This window comes from Zootermopsis nevadensis, unplaced genomic scaffold, assembly GCF_977971745.1.
Source record: "Zootermopsis nevadensis isolate Lab colony 2312 unplaced genomic scaffold, Znev_1.0 Znev_ptg000024l, whole genome shotgun sequence".
Lineage (NCBI taxonomy): Eukaryota > Metazoa > Arthropoda > Insecta > Blattodea > Termopsidae > Zootermopsis > Zootermopsis nevadensis.
Genome location: NW_028259156.1, coordinates 19,498,475 through 19,521,470, shown reverse-complemented (window position 1 = coordinate 19,521,470; position 22,996 = coordinate 19,498,475). Strand labels below are relative to the sequence as shown.

The 22,996-nt window shown below is 46.2% G+C and overlaps 1 protein-coding gene across 6 annotated transcripts in view; it reads right to left on the bottom strand.

The window, feature by feature from the left end:
• Nucleotides 1-22,996, bottom strand: part of LOC110829971 (uncharacterized) — a 152,854-nt gene that overhangs the window by 40,615 nt on the left and 89,243 nt on the right. The gene's annotated exons all lie outside the window — the stretch shown is intronic.

Here is a 22,996-nt window from a genome sequence, read left to right as displayed (position 1 = left end):
CACACATTTCGTAAAATCACTTGAGGGGGTGCAGACGCCTTTCATTTGTGAGTTTGTATGATCAATGCCTTGACCCAATAAGCGAAAGGCTATCAGTATTGATTTTTCAGTTGAGGATGCAATAAGCGCTTCCTGGAAATCTGGCTCGTAGCATAGATAAGACTCTCGATCTTAGTACAACATCGAATGGCGGTGAGAGGATTCCCCCCCCCCCCCCCCGTAAGAAGTGAGAGATTGACTGTAGTTCACAGTGAATATAACGAATGCATTTGCTCAGTACTACGAACGCAAAACGGCGTTGGTTTAAGCTTCATTTTCTGCGCAGATGACCGCCTAACCTAACCTAACCTTGCCCAAACCAACTCAAAGGATATCAATGCCGCCAACTTAACAGCCATTGGGTTCAAATTTCGTAACAAGAGAATGGATGGGTGAAATTTATTATAATTTTGCATGGATATTACGCCACGGCAAATTTAATGAAAAACTTAGTCCTACGTTTAATATTCCGTTTAACTGGAATGTATGACAACGTCAAAGTCGCGAGGTGGAGATTCTGGGGCCGGCGCAAGCCACGCCCACCAATACCAAAATCTATCTACAAGACGTGGCTATATTAGTTTCGGCAATGCTGCATAGCTGTCTGTAATAAACTCCAAAAGTAAGTAATGTAATAGCTGAATATAGAAACAATGGCTTCGTATTTGCATAATATCAAATTGTCCTCGAAGTTTCAAAACCGCACAACACACACTTAACGGTAACATAGAAATTAGAACCAATGTACGAATTAAGATATTGGATGTCTGGGTTGTAACGCCGTGTGGATACTACATTTCGAAGGAACATACTGCCTCAATCTTCTGTCCTAAAAATTGTGGCTGTTCTCTCTTCAGCCCTGAATACCAACGTAGTCTTTACTGCCACAAGAACGACAAACCTTGCATTACAGATCCAGCCGATGTTAAATATCTTTGTAATTAGAAAAAGAAAATCGCGAATTAAGAGCTGAAAAGTGTCATTTAAGGCCTATAGTTTCAACACCTGTACACATTTTGATAAAAAAATGTTCAAGTTGGGATTCATTATTAGACGAAAGAAGAAACCTGAAGTCGGTAATATATTTTGAAGAGATCGTGTTGATAGAATGGGCGAAGAGTGGAATTACACGCAGACGATGGAAAGGGGATTTTGAGGCCGGTACAGGCACAAAGTTGGCTAATCCGTGGACACGAAAATAAATTCAGCTGCTTAGCTACTTTATCGCCTATTGCATTGCTCTATTAAGCGGTTATAGAACCGCGTAGTCGTCGCTTCTCTAGCGCTCCTGGTGCCACCTCTGGGAATTGTTTTATCCGCCATAAAGCGAAAGGAGGAGGATGGTACGAGACAGAAAACAGGAGAAAAAAATAGCAAAGATTTATCGCAGGTCTAGAATGTCAATTTGAATCTCGATTCTAAGAGGAAAAATTCCCAGGAGAGTTTGAGGCGAACATGGCAGCCGCGCGCAATTGGTCCATGGGACGTGAGTGATGAATTGAAACGAAAGCTCGTTACAGGAACTGCAGGTTATCTAATCGTGATTGACTGGACTGGATCGGAACCGAGACGCAAAGCTCGCGTCCATCACTCAGATGTGAGGGCACGGACGGACACGCGCGTGAGTCAACTGTCGGCAAGAAACTAAACTTGGTTCTGCGGGGTGGCGTGTTACGTAAGGCAGTCTAAGATACAGGGGGTGCCATTCAGAGAGGACGCACGTGATACGGCACAAATACGAAATCAGAAGCAGCCTCGTGACACGATGCTACACCAACTGGTGACAATGTTTCGGGACAAAGGAACTGCAAAACCAACGCCTGATCTCAGGAGTGTTCCGAGTTCACGCTTTTCGACCATTTTCAAATTCTGCTTTCACCGCTGTGTGTACGCACTTGCGTCAGTCCAGAACAAATTCTGTTTACGAAGTCGAACGCGGAGTTAGGATTGGTGGCACCGGGATAATTCGCTAATTTGCGATGTGTGCCTGTGAGCTGAGGTCACGTTATTTGCCCAAAATAAACAGACCCTGTTCTCACAATTCACTGTGCCATGGGGAGGGACACCCAAGCTCATCGCCCTCGCAGTCCGGCTTCAATGTCCATTACGATACAATGAGCCGAGAAGCTGGCGGAAACAGCCTATCAGGAGACCAAAATATAGAGGGAATAATTATATTAAATGGACGTTGAATAAATGCGTTTAGAGGAATTAACATGCTATTTAAAAATGTCATTCTGTTCGTAAATCTAATAGAAACGGTCTGCTTGAGGATAATATTAAAATGCATCTGAGAGAAATAAGTTTCGAGCATGCAAAGTAAATGAACGTGAATCCGAGTATGTTTCAGTAGCTCGTTGATTAATCTGATATAAACGACAATCAGAAATTTATTTAAACATATAACCGGAAAGAACTTCGAATGTGTCGTCCAAGTGTGAGATTCTCACACGGTGTACAGATGGCGCGGTAATCGCAAGCCTGAAATTACTTTACGAAAATTTATAACACAAGAATAGCTTCCGAGTGGGGCGAAACTTACTCAAGGTTTTAAAATAATTTAATTACGGAAGCGAAATATTTGGAATGATGACACTGGACAAGCATAAATTATGACAATCTTGGATTTGTGAACATTTCCACGTAAGTGTGAATATCGTGCGACATAATAACCTCAGCAGTTGGTGTAGCGTGTTTAAATACAGTGTGGAATAATCAATTCATTATTCCCCCCCATATAACACTTTACTGTTCGCGAAAATGAAATTATTTAACGTGACAATGGGAACGCCCTGTATAAACACTTCTGCGAGCAGTTGAATGCTGGCCCAGCGATGTCTGTGCGAGGCTTCGGCGAACAGCGATTTGCGTTCTGGACGACCATTTCTTTGATTTTGGGGGCACTAACTCTGTCATCTCTCCCAGATTCGAGCGATCAAGCGCAACTGTGTCTGTTAATTTATGAGCCCAAGAGAATCCCCCGCTTATTTGAATTGGGTATTAGTGAAGAAGACCTTACCTCTTCAGTTGTTGCTATGGTAACCAAGGATGGGTTTAAATGTGTCTTCCTTCTGTACGCTCGTATAATTACTGTGCTGAGAGCACTGATTTATAATTAAACCCACCTGCTTTAGAGGGGCTTCTTAACTGCCGAGCAGAGGAGGAGGCAGGCAGGAACAACGTCCTAGCAACTGCCGAAGCTACTTAGCTACCACCGAGTGCCTTTTGAGGCGTAGCTGCAATCCAAGCCGGCATTTTTGCAAAACAAAGGTCAAAAGGAGCACGGAATAAAATAACACGCCACAGTCCTCGGCGAAACATGGCGAGGGCAAAATCACAAAGGTCCCTGCGTTTGGCCAACACGGCGTGGAAGGCGCGGAGATAAAACTGAACACATTCTAAACTTCGGAAGTGACTGGCGAGCTCTGCATCTTGGCCGCTTTACCCCAGAGACACACTTCGTGGCCATCTGTTCAAAGCGGTGGCAAACGGCGACAACACTGGGGATCGACCCGTGGTCTTTCAGCTCTTAGCCAGTCGATGTACAACATCGACAAAGAGTCAGCGTTACCTTTCACGTGACTTAAACTATTTCAACGAACGAGGATTTGCAGACCGAGCCACGCTAGTATAAGAGATTCCGACACATCCAGTAATGTCGCTGAAAATGTGCATTTTACATGGAGTCCGCTCCAGTACGAAGAATCAGAGTAAAGGTTGCGTCTTCTTTCTTTTATTATCGCCCTGATGTTCGAAGCTGAAAGCACATCTGGAGGTGGCCAGTGGCGGGCTTTTGTGAATACGATAATGAGCCTCCGGGTTACATAAAAGGCGGGCCATTCTTTTATTGGACCAGTGTACCAACAGCTCCTCGAGGAGGACTCCACTGCATGGAGTTAGTTCTGCAGCCAGTTACCGCATGAATAGCCGCTGATTCCGAGCCGTAGTTAATCCTCCGGGTATCTAGTCAGGCCCCTTGCCATGGATACTTTCTGGACAGAGTTTTCGATTTAACGTGGAAAGTAAGTGGGCTAAATACAGAATGCGTCTTCAGTAAGAAAACATTTGGGAGGGACCTTTTGGAATTTATCACGGTGTCTGGAGAAAATGATGCTGGGTGCATCGTCCACGTCTGATTACCTAATTAGGGGAAGGGCTGGAGAAACCAACCATGAATTTCACTTGAAATTATCGGACGCACCTTTGGCCTGGACCCATTTGCTTCCAGTGCGCGGCTTTTAAAGAGGACGGAGAGAGAGAGAGACGCGAACTGGCTGCAGTTATAAGCCGTGGCCAAGGAGTGTCCAAAATCACGCCCTATCCGGAAAGCTGCTAGTGTCTACATATAAACACGGTAGGTCTGTCTTCGAGAGTCAGTGATAGTCAGGGCCTACTTTACGAGCCAAACATCTGCTACGATCGTGGTCAAAGAATCGCGACTAGGTCTTCTTTTCTGGCTAATAAGATTTCCCTGCCGCAGTTTTGTAAGCGGCTGAACCTCCTGGAGGGTTTTTTCCCTCGAAGAATGTGCGCGAATGCCAACTGAACGAAGTAGCGATAATGCCAGACGCCTACTCGGGAAAAACTGGCTTCATGTCTCGACGATGTTTCCGCGCAGAGTCAGTTTTCGGAAGCTAACAGTCGCCTAGTTAGTCAAGAAATGTGCCGCTCCTAACGGCAACCGAATTTTCATCACCCTCTTCACAAAAGCTCGCGTGAGGCAACGAGGCCATGTTACGACAGTTCGCGCAATCACGAAAACAGCTGTAAGAGGAAAAGACGAGGAAGAACGCTTGCCAATCTGCAGGTCGTTCTAGAGTCTGGGAGTTTGAAGGTGGAGGCAGCAGTCACTCCGAAACGTCGGTATCTACCTGAAAGTCCACATGACGTTTCTACCCAGAAGATAAGTTCTTTGGGACAACCTGAGCAACGGAAAATGAACCTAGAATGTCAGGAGTGTCTACTGGTCAGGTTCTTCAAGGAAAGAGACCACTTGGAAGACCTGGACGTAGTTGGTCGGGTAATATTCATGTGAATCTCAAGGAAACTGGTCTGGAAGGTTTGAACTGGATTCGTACGGATCTGGACAGGAGCCGAAGGCGGGGTCCTGTGAACACAGAGATGGGCCTTCCGGTTCCATAAAAGGCGGGGAATGTCTTGATTAGGTGAGCGCGCCGTTGGGTTCTCAAGAACGCTCCTCTACGCGGTCGGCGAAGTGAACCGGGACAGCCCTGTTCCACGCAGCGCGGCATTCCTCCCCCTCAGGACCTGGGTATGGTCAAATGGATGCGTGTGGACACAGAACGACCAGAAAGAAAGTCGGCTGCGGCTCCCGAGAGCCCAGAAGATGGCTCAGTCAACATTTACAGGCCTGCCATAACAAATGTAAATATGAGTCGTCCTCAATCACAAGTATTTCGCGTGGACACCATGTTTGCTTCCACTCAGTACAAAAATTACGTTGAGAGAAACTGCACATTTACGAGGCAGATGTCATCACACTTTAAGCGGCACTAACAACGTCGTTAAACACAGCATAATAATAAACATAAACTTAAGAACGATGACAATGAGGAGCAAGACCTTCGTCAGTTCAGTGGGGACACAGAGTGTCCTGGCCAGAGTCGAACCGGGTACCTTCTGTGTTTGTGACTCAACAGCCCCTGGCGTCTTAATTAATTTTCGACAAAATCTGCGCTCATTCTAAGCCACTGAGCGGGGGTAACGACAGAATTCGAATTTCTCCCGAGTTATCTGGCAACACCGCTAAACTCTTCAGTTATTTCACTACTTTAAAAATAGGCCACGGCCGCCTTGTTCCAAATTCTTACGGACTCATCATTCACGACCATCTACCCACCTCATTTGGGCCCAAGCCAAGCAAACCGTCTAGTTAAAACAGCGTCGTAAAATAGCCACTGTCCATGGGTTTATCGCGCTGCACTGGACAATTTATGTCCAGGACTGGCTGGTCCACACAGACTAGCAGTCTATTGATTTTATTTGATTTTATTTTATTTGTATCCATAAATCAGTTCAGTTTCCTCATGTACACGAAACCAGTTGAGGCACACGCACATTTTAATACGCAACGCGAGTTCGGAATGTGATTTCAGAAACACGCACAAAATGGCTGCCTTTCACCAACATAAGCCGGATAAGAAAGGCTTTTCATCGGGAATTCTGGTGCGACCTTCCATGTCCTTGGATGTTACTGCTCCCCCACAACAGAAATCACGTCGCCATGGAAACACAACACATATGTAGTTTTAATGTAATCGATCATTTCCTTAAACAGCATAAAAAGGCGTTGATCATTTTATTGGTGAAATGCTGTTTTTTTTCGGATTCTTTTATACGAAATTCGGGTTCAGAGATATAAGTTTCAGAGGTCCTTACTGCCTCCATAGCCCTTATTATAGAGGCAGTATAAGCTCTTCTGAAACGTCGGTCAATATCTACCAAACCACACGGCGGAACAGCCCAGAAGACAGCTGTCTCCATGGGTATACACCGTTTTCGGGACGAAGCGGCCTTATCGTGGAGATCACCTCGCCTCCACTTCCCCCTACGCCTTCATGATGAGGGAATTGGGCGCAGGGTCCTTTATTAGGGCCGCAATTGTTCAGAGAAGTGGATTTTGATATGCGACTGTCATTTGACAGGGTCAGTTTCAGAAGCTCCGCCGTCGACAAAATTACGAATCCAACGGAGAACCACGAAGAAGTGGAATCGCGACAAAGTGCACCTTCAGTTCCGTCGCAAAAAGAAAAATGGATACGATACAAGCGGGAGGGGTTGCCAGGGTGGCGATGACGCCTGGTCCGGGAGCACGTCTAATCTCAACGTCAGCTGAGGGTTGGCTGGCCGCCTGTAATTACGCTGCACATAACTAGAAATTCTCTTCAAGGGGCTGCGTGCTATAAGGCGGTCACCATGTTCACTGAGGCCACAGATTTCAGTGTAGTACAGTCCGCTCAAGAGTGAAGTAGCCGCCTGAGGTCAGAGGAAACCCCACACAGCAAGCTTCGTCTCCGTTTCATCCCCTCATCTCTCCTCAATTATCTTCTTATTTCACACTCAGCATCTTCTCTCCTGCAGTCTTCACCGATTACGCCCTCTGGCCCGTGCCAGATCAGGAACAACGATTATTCAGAAGTGTCGCAAGACTCCTTGGATAGGGGATCGGCTCGTCGCAGTGCGACACGGATAAGCGCGGCCATGCCAACTGCGGTCTTCTGGGTCATCACCAACATTTCTATCCTGACGATAGCGGTGACAGGTTCCTCCGAAACGTTGGTAACAACAAACGAGGCTGCGCGGAGTCATAACTCAACAACCATTGTGCATCTTGCAATTTGCGCGGAAACCTAAAATCTGAACCCCCCAACTTCAAGTTAAGATACTACAAGCAGCAATCAGTGCACGTCAGAACATGAAAATGTCAACATGAACTCCGACCGAAACACTTCACATTTCATTGACACGTGAGAAGTGACGAAGGAAACAAACGGAAACCAGTCTTCAATAAAACAAACGAACGTCTTCCTTCGTGCGTTTGTTACGTACGTCGTTGACCCTAACTTGTATTTGTTGCAGATACAAAGCAAATCAATCAAACTCCAGAGCAAAGTTAAATACCGGTCGGCCTCAACGCCATCTACACTTTGTGTCACATCGAGATTTTCCCAGGATGTGCCGTCTTTGAGAAAACCGACAGAGTCCGAGGACTCGCACGCAAATAAGGGGTCATACTGCACGCCGATGAGCAAGAGAAGTAATTTACCCGACAAATCCGTTGCGTAGACCTGCTTTTGGACTAATCACACGTTCACTTTGTGCTCACTACTTGTGCTGAATAAGGCACAAACCCGCGCCGTTTGTCCGCCCTGATGCTTCTAGCGCGAAGCCGGGAATCATAATTGTTTCTGGGCTGGATTCATCACAAAGTTTTTAATCCCCTGTAGGGATTAATCCGTACGACCGCAAAGCGCCTACTGCAACGCACAGAAGGGTCCAATGAATGATGAGACGCTGGTAAGATACGCGACGCGACAATCGACTGTCGTCGCATCACGCGAAAGACTACAATCGATATAAAAGAAAAAAGAACATTCGAAGCTCTTCCGGGTAATCATGCGATGATATTTTACAAAGTTTGCGCTGGTAGTTTCGCTTTAAGTTCGTTTGAACACGGTTATCGCACAGCGATTGAAGATTATTGGCCAGAGGGAAGCGTAAATGTCACGGAGCAACCAAACTCCGCACGCGCCGAGAGACGGACGCAATCTGATGCCACCGCGACAAACAACTGCGGCGCTGGCCGAAAGTAGGACGTTTCGTTGCGGAAAATAATTGGACGGCAACTCACACCGACACCGAAAACTTCGCTCTGGCGCAGTCAAGTGTTAAGAACACCGGAAGTGTCGACCCAGACAGCGACAGGCATTACTGCAACAATTCGGCGAGCATTATGGCCCTGTTTCTGCTGCATGTTGGTGACAGATGGAAACTCTTGTATGAATAAATTGTTTCAGAAAAGGGAGATGTTCCAACACGATACGAACCTGACAGTCGTTTTTTTTAAAGCTCTCCTGGAACTGGATATAAAACTTCGCCCCAGAGTGACAGTAACGTATATAATCGTTCATGGCACAATGCGCTCTTCATACTAATGAAACAATTTTTTAAAAGGTGGCATTTAACTTATAATCACCTCTTCGCGGAGAGTTGAAAAAGATAGTTCCGATGCATCAGCATTTTTATTTATTTAGTGTTCTGTGTGACGACAGGTCCATATGAACAGGATCCTTCGATCCTTTTCTCGGACTGGGACCTGTTCATATACGTTCTTGGCAGATGATCCAGAAGTGGTTTGCCATTGCCTTCTTCTGTGTGTGAATGGAGTAATTGTTGGGATGCCACGGAGGAAAACTCCGTGTTGCCTAGACCACGGCCTTGCCCAACACAAGTTATAAATTCGGGTGTCGCATTTCGTAACATTTCGTCGGAGTAATTGCCTGAAGTTGTTGTTGTTGTTGTTGTTTAACTCGTAAAGACACAAAACTTCAGCGTCTCTCCCCGCTAACTACAATAATCTGTTGCACACTTGCTTCGGCAACAAACAAGTCTTCATTTTGCGTCTGTGTTTTTTGTAAATTTCTCAGTTAATTAGCTGATCTTCGCAGCGGCGAAGTGGTGTGTTTTCTTCGCGGTACGGACTGCATTTTCAAATACTATTCGGACGAGCTTCGGTCTCGAAGCATCAATAACATTTCCAGCAAAGTCTGTCAGGGACACGACCCCCGACCAGCGCTGCTTTATTCGGCCAGATGACCGTGAACATTTAGCCTGATCAATAATACTACAAGCTGACGGCACAGAAAACATTTACGTAACAATCATCAACAGCAAAGCCGTACCACACACAGAACACGCATTGTTACGCCACGGACTTCCAGTGACAACACAATCCACCTGTTATGTCAACAGATGAAATGATTCTCTTTCATTAACGGCAAACATGGCTCGTGACACGCAACGAACAACCTCCTTGACCGACTAAGTTCATCGTAAACAGTCCTCGGCCATGTTGGAATGCACGTAAGCGAAAACAATCCCGGTTCACGTGTGGGTCTGCAGTGGAGAGACGCGCGCCATTGTTCTATTGTTTTCAATATGACATAACAATGTTCTTACTGCAATAGTTCACATTCATAAGGAAAGAAATTCCCCAAGGACAGGACACGTTACGTGCCAAAATGAGCCAAGTTAAGTTACGACAGGACTAAGGCGAGAGTAAGGAGACATTGGAGGCTTCGCGCGCACGATGGAAGGTGAGAGCAACAAGGACACGAGAGAAGAGAATCCGAAGTTCATAAATGCGTACAAGATTTTAGGATGGAGAATCTCATGGAGCAGTGGATGATTCGGCTACCAATTTTGAATTTCCAAGTTAATTTGAGAGTCAAAAGTCGTGCCTCACCTTTAACTACTATCGTTGCACTTGTCCGGAGGAACTGAGAAAAATCACAAAATATTACAAAGAACAGCAGACCCCTAAAACCAGTAACCGAGCCCAAAACTTCCTGGATGCACCGATGTGGCTGTCAAATGGACGGCGGATGGTAAATAATGCATTTCGAGCGAGTAAACTTCATCTCGCTACCAGAATACACACTTTTCATTTTAACAGTCTCCTGCCTGAATTCTTTTGCAGGCCGGATGGTCCGCGGGCCCCTGGTTATTCCGTTCGCACTTTCCTTCCTAGAAACGAGGATCTGAGGACCTGCGTGTCATTTGAGCTCATTACAAGACCACAAATTTTAGACAAAACAGATTATATTTTAATTGCATTAATAAAACTATGAAGTATTTTCTCTCAATTTCAAAATAACATTTGCATCGCAAAAAAACCTGGCGAATGTTTTAATGGTTTTGAAACAACACGGCAGTTAGGATATCGCTGTGGCAGAATAATGAGCGAAATAAATAAAGGAAAACCACGAACCGCAGTCCGGAGGAGAATTGTACGGCCAGAAACTGCGGACGGACTCCGCGTGTCGTTTGTTCGGCGGCTGGAAACGTGCGTTCTGCAACAAATTTTTTATTTTGCAAAACATCATCGGATTCCGCTGCATATTCCCTTTCGGCCAACACGAAACTGAACCAAATTTAGGCGACATTTCCGTGCGTCGAAACGGTTTGCCCCTTTGAAGATACTCGTACGACCTCCATCGATTAAGTTTAAAACTTCGCTGTTCTTTTATTCCTTGAGGACTCAATTCAATTTAGTCAGCTCATACCGCACCTGAAGAGGGCTCAGTATGAACCGAAGTGCGTAGTGTCTGTTTCGCAACCGCATTTCAGGCACACAACATAGCCAGGTAGCCCACGGATCGCTCCGCATTCTCTGCCAGTGTGATGTACCGTTCCAGAGGCCGCTGAACACGCAGGTCGCTATTGTGTGGGCTGTTACTTCACCTGGACTACTGACTTCTATTATCTGGGTCGTCTTCAATGCCCAAACGGTTCTTTTGCGTCTCGGCTGCTTCAATAAAACGCTGCTATTTCTGAAAGGACTGGAAATGCTTGACGGTCACATGAAGACGCGGCGCGTTTAACTGAGGCAACCAAATCGACGCCGTGCGTGCGGGAAATTATCACCCACTGAATTTCCAGCTGAGAAAGAAAAACTTATTTGCTAAGCACGACGGTTCAGCACCGGCAACACCGCGGCCCTGAGCCAGTCCCAACCTCACATGCTTTTTTTTACCGAAATGACCATTAATGTTATCTTCTCATAATTCTCCCAGTCTCAAAAGTTCTCCCTTTCCAACAGGTTTTGAATTTTTTTTTAAAATGTTCGCTGACGACTTCCTTTTTTCTCCTTGTAAAATCTAGAGCAGTGGTATTGAACCTGGGGTACGCGTACCCCCCGGGGGTACGCCAAGACATCTTAGGGGGTACGTGAAATTTAAAATATATATATTACTTTATGATAAACACTGAATAATCAGTAATGTAATTTATTTTAGATGTAGATTATATATTATGTATAACTTGAATTATACACCAACAATTTTGGGGGTACAAATTTGAAGAGAAGTTACATCTGGGGGCACGCCAACAGGAAAGGTTGAATACCACTGATCTAGAGCATAAAGCACGGTTCGCCTCAGAAGCTACTGAACGGCTTCAGATTAAATTTGGTAAAAAACGATCTACACTAACTGTTGCAGACCAAATTTAATTTTGGCTCAGACAGGACCAGGAAGAAGAAGGAGAAATGTAAAAAAAAAAAAATCACTGTCGTACGTAAGAAAAGCAAGAACAAACGAAGTCTTCCTCCACGCGGTTCACCTCCAGGGCAATCAGCAATAAATTTGTATCGGCGATAAGTGAACGAGAACGAATCTGCAAACCTTTCCAGTCGGGGAACAGACTCAAACACGGGTTCTGGACCCAGTTATTTCTGCATTTGCTTCACAACAGTTAGCACAGTGCCTGAAGACGCTTACCCAAAGCAGCGCGTAACAAAAGAACGATTTCCGGTTGCCATGGAGTCACTGTTGTGTGTCGATCCGCGTAACGCTTCAACCATCTTCATTTTTCTTCCTGACAAAAGCGTCACATTCCATCCAAGGTATCGCCTAGTCTCTAGGCCGGCCGGACAAAAGACAGACTTCAAGTTCTCTTTCAAAGTCCCCAGCTGGAATCTACAGGTTACACAGCTTCCACGACAGAGAAGGCACGGAGGAGTACATTCTACTATATCCGATTCGGAAGGAAAGAAATGTTCACAAAATCGTTTGCGAGCCAGGCGAAATCAAAGGGAGAAAAGGAAAATCACTTGTGGCTTCGGGCAGGAGAAATGCGGATTTAAGTCGAAGACGTCTCTTCTGAGGTTCTTGCGCCGTGTGGTCTGGTAGATGTTCTGAGGTCCTTGCTGCCTTTCCAGGAGAAGAAACAGCACAGACGTTTATGCACTAATGCACTCAACTCAGTGTTTCTTTATGCTACTTAATGGAAAGTGCACCCTGCTTTAATGACATAACTCGGGTTTAGCCTAAGCCTTCGAATGCGGAAAACTTCACGGTTTATTTGTCTCACGTCGACCAATTTTTGGTTTAACCGGTTTCTTCTGCAACACTTCATAAATACTGCCTTCCACCAAAAATATAATAGCCTGACACTCCACAAACAAATTCAGTTCACTGTCCATTCACTAGAACAACATGTTTCGGTCCAATGTGGGCATCGTCAGGTTCAATTCCTGCCCTTACGTCACTGCACTGGGGATCGCACTCTCTCATCACGATGTCACATTTTGTGTTAAACCGTCAAAAATTTAAAAATGTTTTCTGCGCAGCTCCGGGAGCCTCGGGATTGACCGAGCTGTGTAATGAAACCTAACCTAACCTCACGAATCCCTTCTTCCAATGGCGCAAATGTTGTTCTCGCCTCGCAAAGTACTTGGGCGTTATTTTTCAATGAACGCAGTACAGAGTACCGCCTGTAGCAAGCTCCTCATACCGATTTTAATGACAGTCGAGTAATTAACGATTTAAGTTATCGATGCCTGAATTTAATAAGCAGGACGGACGGAATTACACAGAAAATGTAACTAACTAATACGGCTACGAAAACAGAACGAACCATACGAGTCCCTTATGAACCTTAAAACTGAACTTCTACTGAAACCGTCGTGTGCTTTGCTTTGCTGACAGCTGAAGGACACATGTCGGTCGCTTTGATAACGACCAGCAGATAAGTACAAAAGCGTGACCAGTATCGATTCGACGAAAATAAAACCGGAGTCGACGAGACCCTTCGTGTACACGCAGAATCGTGGCCAGCGGTCAGCGTGGTAAGTGCTCCTTTGATTACAGCCTTCGGATAAGGTCAGAATGTTTTTTTTTCTTTTCACACGAAACACGAAGAGCCCCCGTTGAAATCACGGGTATGTTATCAGCTAATCACCTGGAAAGGCGTCACTGAAACGCTTCATAATACAAAACTGTAAACATTTGGGAATAAAAACACCGGCGTTCTTTACTGAAGCGGAACCGAAGACCCAGAATTCGTCCACTGATTTGTCACACGAGAGACGATTTCAAATCAACTCGAACGTCATTACTTGTTGTGATCGTCTGACATGTTGGCCGCCTCTCTGCGGGTAAAGTGGCCTAGGTCGAGAATGCATGGAGCTTTACCTCCATGCTGCCTGCCAGTGCGAGTGCGGGCAGAACCACGTGAGAAATCATTCCGGCAACAGACAAGAGGTGAACGGCGGGCGACGCACCGCCCCTTGACAGTCATTACGTGAGCGGACTTCGGTGTCTCGATCTGTACGCGGCACGACGTTGTCTCGTGATGGAACTGCCCACCCGCCTCCGAACAGACAGGCGAAAAATAACAGCTTCGTCCCACCGCCTGTCAACCGGTTTTTTGGTCTCATGCGCGCACCACAGCAACGAGCCGCAGATCCGCCGCCTGGCAATGGATTAAGTCTCTTCTTCTTGTGCGTGTTCATGACGAAACTCTTCGCCACGGGATGCAGGGCGGCTATGGAGGTCAAGCACAGGAGGACGGACGGATTGCAGGGTGTACTAAACGGTGCTGACCTCTGCGAGTAACTGCATTTGCAGAAACAAGCGCCTGGGGCCCACCCAGTCTGCTGCCCTGTAAATACCAGAGTTAAAACGGCCGGGCGTAAAGCTGATCGATCACTCACCTATTTCTAAAGCCAAGGTTAAGAATGCACGCAGTTATAACTCCACTCCCCCCCCCCCCCCAATACCCTGCATGGTCCACCTTTCCGTTTCTTCACGAACATCTCAAAACTCTGGGGTTCTTAATTTTGCTTAGAAAACGGCATCAGAGCGAGTGCGTGCGTGCGTGCGTGGGCTTCTAAAGCGTGTAACGGGTTGACGGGAGCAGAGTCACAGATGAAAGGCGAACTTCAGGAACTAGAAAAAGAAGGCAGAACGCAGTGCTCAGAGAGTCGGAGAGGGAAATGCGCTGACGAACTACGACAAACATTTGACAGTCACCGTGCATGACAGGAAAGGACAGACAATTGACAAACGCCTTGTGCTGCGGGCAGAGGGGGCAGATGACCAACGGGAAGGTGGAAATGCAAGAAACACTGAGGCTCTGATACGTCGTCAGCGGAGCAAAGTGTTCGCGAAACGAGGACGTCGGGGCGCTTTGCAAGTGTTGGCGGCCGGTAATCACAAGACTGAGCAAGGTCGTCACCTCGGAACATGGAAACGCACTTTATATCCTCAACATGGAGCCAGAAGGTTCCTCTTAAACGTTGGTAACCACCCAAAGACAACGCTAGTAAGTACAAGACTTTCACCACCGTGAACAAACACTTGTTCCTTTCTGAAGGCATGAAACCATTTCCGGCTACGGCTTACGACGTAAATGCTGGCTCATGGTTAGCACTCCTGTTTTGCATCTGACATCTACAGGGATCAGTCTCACTTAATCCAGGCAAACTATGGGATACCTTAAAATAAGCTGCGACCACTTCCCCAGACGTCATTTCCAATTAATCGACGACATGTAAATTATGCAGTCACGTGCTCGCCTCTGTCAGTCGCGCTTAGTAAGATCGCTCACAGTCTGACGTTTCGAAACAATCTGCCCCGTCCTATAACAAGAGATTCACAAAGACATTCAGACAGCGACAAAACGCAATCGCTTTGTTGTCAGGCCCGAGGAGTTGCTATGGTGACGGCATCAGGGCGATCGGTTTTTGTTTTCTTCCGGATAAATCTTTTTCTGTTTCCAGGCAAACAACAAAGGAATATTTGACGACGACTGCAGAATTTGATGGGGAAAAGAATCTGTCTGATGGATCCTAGTGGCTTGTGCTCACAGATTTATTCTGTAATCTGTAACAGGATCAAAGCCCGTCTCTCCCTTCTGTCTGTTTGCCAGACTTGATGATAATATTTATTTATTCCAACTTTTACGATAATCTAACCGCAGCGTGCACAGTCACGTGCCGAACTGTATAAAGTCGTCGAACCATCTACTAAAGCTAGTACAATCCGAGTAGAATTAAAATGCATTCCTAACTAAAAAAATATCTAGATCGTGCAGTCTTTCTAGACATGCTCATAGTTACTCAGCTGGTCAAGAAATGTCCATTTTATATGGCTCTGAATGTTCATTACAGTGATCACAAAATCCCGTCACTGGACCCATATCTTTCGCCGGATGAATCCAGTGTAAAAACTAAAAAGAGAAATACTTTGGGGAAATAAATTAAATTGCGAACTTTTCAACAAAATGTGACGAAGGAAACATTTGGATGAAGCATCGTAAGGTACCAGGAACTTACGGGTCGCTTTGTGTTGTGTGAACTCGGTACGAAGGACTTGGGTGTTGTTTGAATGGAGGAACAAGTGGAATGCAGGCACCTAGCACGTCAAGAATGAGACGGACGGATAACATTAAGCTGGATCTATTTTACGCATTCAGGGAGGAGGAGGCAGTAATGGCGTAGCTCACACAGACCCTGACGAGCAGTCTGGAAATTCTGACGCAAAGGCAATCAAAATCCCGACGAACGAAGTCAAGTAATGGGAATTTGTGACGACTGTGACAAACCTTCCGTTCTTAAACGTGGTCGCATTAAGACGCCTTAAAGGAAACAGGACATTAATCAGATGTAGAAAATCGTCAATACACTTGCGCGTTTTTCATAAAGGCGTAGGTGGTTGCCGACGTAAAACTCCACGCATTCTTTACCTCGGCACTGGATAGAGGCGAGTGATCAGTGTGAAGCTGCGGCCGTTTTACGTCCGATAGGAGGCTGGGTGGGCCCCAGAATCGTGCCGAACGTTCATAGCCTCTGTCGGTAAAAAAACCCCAGACTTCCAGACTGAGCTGTCCGCGACTTTTGCTGTGAAACTGGGAAGAAGAAAGAGGACATGCCGGTTGTTGTTGTTTGCTCTACGGCGCACTGAAGGAAAGTTGTGACGAAGTTCTGAAACCGGTGGCTAAGTGAGCTGTGAGCAGCCTAGATTCTTGCACAAGTGGGACAACGAGAAATTTATCAAGGAAATTTACGACATGCACTCTTCGCCTGCAACTACTATTGGCCACACACGTAGCATGGATGCTACAACCACAAACGCTTACAGAATACTGAGAAGGGCCCAGATTTAAATACCGAAATATGACATAATGATATTAAAATGGAGCTTATGACATCTTAATCTTGCGGTTGCAGAGGCTTCACCAGAGTCCCGCCGGATCGCCATAATATTTGTTTTTCGCCTAACACTGAGAAGCGTCCGAAAGTTTAGGCTGAATGACGATTATTAGTTCATTTGTCGGTCACTTACTTTGCACGTTATAAATTCACGAAGGTTCGAAATCAGGACAGGTGCGCCGGTGGGTATCTGATGAACCACACGAAACACGAAGGATGTTTCTTTGTTTCTCGTCGGGGTATTGATAAATCACGAGAAACATGCAGTGGCGCCACCCACAACAACAACAACAACAACAACAACAACAACGGCCCCGGGGGGCAAAGAACGTAATTGACGCTGAACACGTCCGGCGCATTACGAGCAGCGACCGTCGCCACACACAAGGCCACTGCCTCGAGAGAATCCGCGGAGTAATTGAGACATACCACGCGGTCAGAGGTCATCCAAGGCAAGCAGTCGGGACTACCGACAGGAGGTGGTGCTGCGACTGGAGCCGTCTCTTCCTCACTTTGGCCGTTCCAGTCCGGTTTCGCTTTGCCACAAATCTTTACTCCGTCCGTCATGCCTTGCTACATTCGCATCGTTTCCACATTTTGACATTTTGTGGCCCACCTCATGAATTTCGTCTCAGATTACTTCACAGAAAATTCTTCTTCTTCTTGTATTTTTGAAGTCTCTGGTGGTTAAAATCTGTCGTTTATTGCACATTTAAATAGACAAAACTTCATATTATGCCCTTTATAATCAGAATTATTCTTATGAAGCATACTTACACACACATGGACCTATTTTTCACTGAAGTGGGAAACATATTTGCACCAACCACGATACATCCACTTCTTAGAAAATAAAAAAAAAACAGCTAAAAAGACAGATTGCTGGGGTTCACGAAAAATTCAGCTCGAAGAATAAACATTTCCTGCATCAAGGACCAGTCAATTAGCGTGAACAATTAATACGTCAGCGGTAATTGCACATTCCAGCTGCTTTCGTAAATTTGCAGGTTGTTCGTTTATTTGTGGGCTTCATTCCGTTCTCACATTTTAGTGAATGAAAAAAAAAAACACCAGCGCCCACATTTGCAAAGGCGAGCACACGATTACGCCCTTCAAAGGCTTCTGTGTCAGGAACGCGATCCCAGTCTGCGGTTCGGCTGCAGACTGGAGAAGGGCGCTCGTAATGGATGCGAACAGCACCGGTCAGTTCCGCCACTGACCTCGATATCTGCTCGTTTCTGCGGTAACCTGTTCCACAACGAAGTGTTCGGGTTGAGAACTGCGGTGGCTTCAACGCAATAAAACAAAACACTTCCGTTTCAGCTTTCACAGAAATAAAAATAATCAACAATTTATTGTTACTTTCATTGATTATTTCCGAAATGCGTTGGTCGGAACTTAAAAAAAAAAAAGGTTGGCCTGCGTCTTAAATGAAGACAAGGCTGCAGGCTTACCAACTTAGTTAAGATAGTAGAACGCCTTAGTTCGTGATGCAGGGAGGTACAAAGATGGAAGTCTTGGCCACAAAGACTGCATTCAACTTTGAAGGACAGACCAAGGACACTCCTAAACGCGGCGAAGAACGAAGAACCAAATAAAAAGTGAAAAAATGAACGAACGAACTTCAATACACAATACAAATAAAGCGAAGCAAACGAGAGATGAAAAATCAGCAGAAAATAATGACACACAGGTTACCAAAAAGATGTTACGACGCCAACACTTCAGTAAAAAGCATTTACAAAGAACTGTAACTATCCAAAGAAACAGAAGTAATTAAAATTTATAATGGAATCCTTTCCTGAATGGAAAGTGACAGAACAGTTGGAAATGCTACATTTATCTTCATCTTGTAGTAAAATGGCAGCGAACATCACGAAGGCTGTGCCGCGGTGTACAGCAAGTCACGACGGCGGCTACGAACAATTGCTATGACGTCACTCAGATTTGCGACAAAGATGGCGGTCAGAATGAGGAGTCCCTTCCCTTCCCTTCCATTGACTGAACAGGAAGTGCGTGTACTGAGAGGCTCGGGAACGAATCATACGAATGAGCTCATTCTCATTTGTCTTGCGACTGCTCGTCCCGCAGAGGATTCCGTGTCAAAATTCTATAAGCATTCCTTCCCATTCTGGCTACATCTTAACACTGTAGGGGCTGAAAGAATTATAATAATTTGCGGGCCTTATAGAATGAGTAAACGCAGGAGCCAGATGTAATTCGGAGACGACGCAGTGCCGCAAGAGAGTGCGCGGTGGACCGTGTCCTTGCGGAGGTAAACAGAAACCTCGCGAAGTTGACAGTTTCTTTTGCTGTCTGTTTGCCGGAGCAGAATTCACCGAGTCAACAGAAAAGAATGTTGTTGTATGAGGCAGAAACCAAGTCTTCAGCAAACAACAGTCCTTCTACCTGCCTCTAAATGGGGGCAAGGATTAAAAGGCGTAGGGGTTCGCAGTCAGCAACACGCTCACTGCTGGTGCCACCTACAAACAAACAAACTGATCACCGAAGACAAGAAGGACGTATGACGTCCTTTCAAATGCCGTCGCTCCAGCCGGATTTACCTTTCCCCTTCTAAGGGTTCCGGAAATGTTCTGGGCATCGGACACGGTCTGTCCAGAACGAAGGCAGCTAGTTCACTTTATTTAACAAGCAACAGGAATATCAATGGCCTTCCTCCTCAACAATCTCGGCTGAAGACAACACCGAGGATCAGAAGTCAAATATCAGTCCTCCCATCGAGTATCAGATCTAGCTATGTCTCTTTTTCCTCTAGTAAAGTATGTGCGTGTTTAAAACAGCCATCCTCGAACCACATAAAAGTACGCTCAGCGGCCATGTTTCAATTTCCAGTTCAATGGCGTTGGCCGCTATGTTCGATCGACAATGGCGTCTTCCTTGTGGGTCACATCGGACACAATTTGGCATCGCCACGCACGATTCAATTGTTTCGTTTGTAGCACGTTACCTCGGTGATTGCGTTCCATCTGCTTCTCACTGCCACACTTTACAAAAGAAATTACCGCTGATTCCTGCGACATTTTATTGGAAAAGGCGCGGCACTTGAAGAGGAGTCAGCAGCAAGTTCTGAAGAAGCAATTGCAAATCTCATCCATCTTGTTTTTATCGCCTGCAAAACATTTTGCTGACTGAACTTCGCTTCTCTTAGGTTTCGTCGACCAACATCGTCAATCTTACGCTCCTTCACTCATGCAAGGCTAATTCTTACGTTAATCAACAACGCTTCGAATTCGACGTGAAGATGAAGGAGACGGATCTGGAAGGAGGAGATGGTAATCCTTGTAGATCGACCAACAGCAACGCGTGATGCAAGATTTATGCCGCACGACAAACCACACGTCCTCGAAACACGCAGGCAGCTGTCACCACAAATTCGCCCATCGACTGGCACTTGTCTCAGTACGAGGGGTGTGACGTTGAACGGCCCCCACTAGACCAACCAATAAATCCCATCCACTAGATGTCACCCCCATACGAGAAGCACTTTATGGCGAAACAGCGGTCTGGTGGAGGGACGCAAAGTTGACGCCGAGTTTTGTTTCACGTCACGGTAATCCGACGAGATGCAGGCAGACCAGAGTTTCGGAGGGGCGGGAGGGCCCGGTGAACAAGTCTCCACCGAAACTAATAGCAAGTTTGCCCAAAAACCTTCCAACATCGCCCTTGGTTAGCTTTTTCGTTGGTTGGTGGTTGTAGCAGTCCACAAACTGCTTCCGACGTCGAAACTTGCTGATGACGACGGCTAGACACAAACGAAGGCCACAGCGGTACCGGTAATGGTGGTTTCCAACATGGGGACAGCGAAACCGACGGGACGCGCGACGATTTATCAAGCGCACTTCAGAACCTGTCCCTGGCACAAAGCGGCCCGGAAGCGAATGCGAAAGACTGCATGTACGCGCCTCTGTGACCGTCGATGAGGCCCTACTCGCGTACAGCGATCGTTACATGAAGGCCACGAAAACTAAATCAAAAACGACCCACATCTTGGCAACGCAGACGAGCGCAACATTTCATAAAAATCCTTTCAGTTGTTCCAGATGTTATCCATGTCGACACAAGCACAGTTTCTGACAAAGCATCGTTAAACAAACCGAAATACTGAGAAGGAATCGTCGGAAGTTGCAGCCGATAAAACCGGTCTCTCAATGAGGAAGTGTGCCAGTGGGTCGCGGGTCATCAGTGACAAACTCTCTCTGGACCAAATCAAGGCCGGCAACCAACCGCCCGCGGGCAAATGGTGGTCAACTGGAACGCGCGAAGGAGCACTCCGTCAACTGCCAGCACCTGGTGTCGAATCTTGCAATGCGGTTAAGTTGCGCCATGACAAATAAAGCCCTGCTCTTAGTCAGCTTAATCCAATGTCGTCATTATATAAGCAATTTTTGTTCCCCCGTCATAACCTTCTTAATGCAACCCCTACTAACAGGGAACTTGTCAGTCATGTTTCCTCGGCGCTGGGATTCGATTCGAGTTTCCAATCTATGCCTTTCAAGCGATAAAACTTCGAAGTCGGCCACGACCACTTCGTCCGCCAGTCCGTAAATAGACCTTATCGTTGTCTATCGCGCACGTCATTACCAAAACTTGTCAGGCTGATATAGTACCGTAAGACTTGAGGTTCTCACAGCGGTGAATATGAAGATTTCTGTCTTCTGGGTTATTGCGCTGTGTAGTCTGGTCGATGTTAACCAACGTTTCAGAGGTCATACTGCCTCCGTCATCAGGGCGATTCATCGCCCTGATGACGGAGGCAGTATGACCTCTGAAACGTTGGTTAACATCGACCAGACTACACAGCGCAATAACCCAGAAGGCAGAAATCTTCATAGTACCGTAAATTAACCAGAACGCAAACTGACATCCACTCATGTCGCATTTCTGTGCCCACGCTGCATTTCACTTAAATGAACTTCCTGTCTGTTTGGTTTCCATGGCAACATAATTCGTACTGTTGAAAAGCTAGGAATGTTCAGGCGCGTAGCAGGTGATGAGCTAGCTACCAATACCAAGACAAGCGTAACAATCACGAAGCTTCTAGTTGCCTACCTTCCACTGTTCGTTTCATTCTCGATTCATCGATATTCCCTCTCATCTCTTCGAGTTTCTCTCGGTGGGCTAGAGATATAAAAAAGAAACATGATTCGTACCAGAATAAGATAAAATGTGTGAAAACTGAAGACGAAGACACGAAGAATGTTTTGTTTTCAATTTGCTCCTGTCTTCACTCACAGCCCAACGGCGGTGAATTCCATCTCTAGCTGAGACTTACGACGCTCAGCAGATCCAAGCAGTCTGAGGAAGCTTCATGCGGCCATAAACTGGTTGTCATAGCAACCAATGTCATGTCAGAGGGTTTCATTAGCGTGAACGCGGGGCACACGAACAGATCTGGACTTGGCTCGGCTGCACACTAGACCGTGTTTTCGTAACTTTCCGCAACCCCAGACGACGCGACCAATGACGTGAACGCGACATTTAGTCCGCCATTTTTTTTTTGGTCCTGAAACTCATAACGCATGTGAGAAACGTCTGTGTAACAAACCGCGTTATTCCGAACCACGTATTATGTACGCATTTCTCTGTTAAGTGTGCTTGGAAAAACGTATAAATTGACTTGCAAAAGACATCTCACTAGCAGCCTGGAAGTCACACAGAAGTAGATTTTAATGCATGATTGATTATAAGCTCACACAGGGTTGATTCTGGACGCTGAGGCAAATAAATTTAGACATTTAGAACAGATTCGGAGACAGAGGCGCGGAACGGAGGGTATTTGGACAACCGCCTGACAGAACATCCCCCAAAGAAATGGAATCGTTCTGTCCACCGAGCAGCCTGCACTAAATCAGGTGGACCAGACGGACCAACATTCCCCTATAAAAGCGAACGCACGAACCTCTCACAAGATTCGTGGCCGGGCCACGAGGCGTTCGCCCTTGGGCGAACCGCTCACGATTTCGCTGGATCCAGCTCCGTTTTCTGAACACGATAACGAGCCTTCCGGTTCCATAAAAGGCGGGGAGTTTCTTAACCGGCTGAGAGACTATCAGCTTCTCAAGAAGAAGTCTGAAGCTTGGCTTTTGTACCTTACAGAAGTAAAAGGCACACGACGACGACAGCAATTACTACAACAAAGATATTAGGTCCGCTGGATTGTTTGTCCGTTCATCTTCCAACTTCCGGATGAAGTTTCAACTC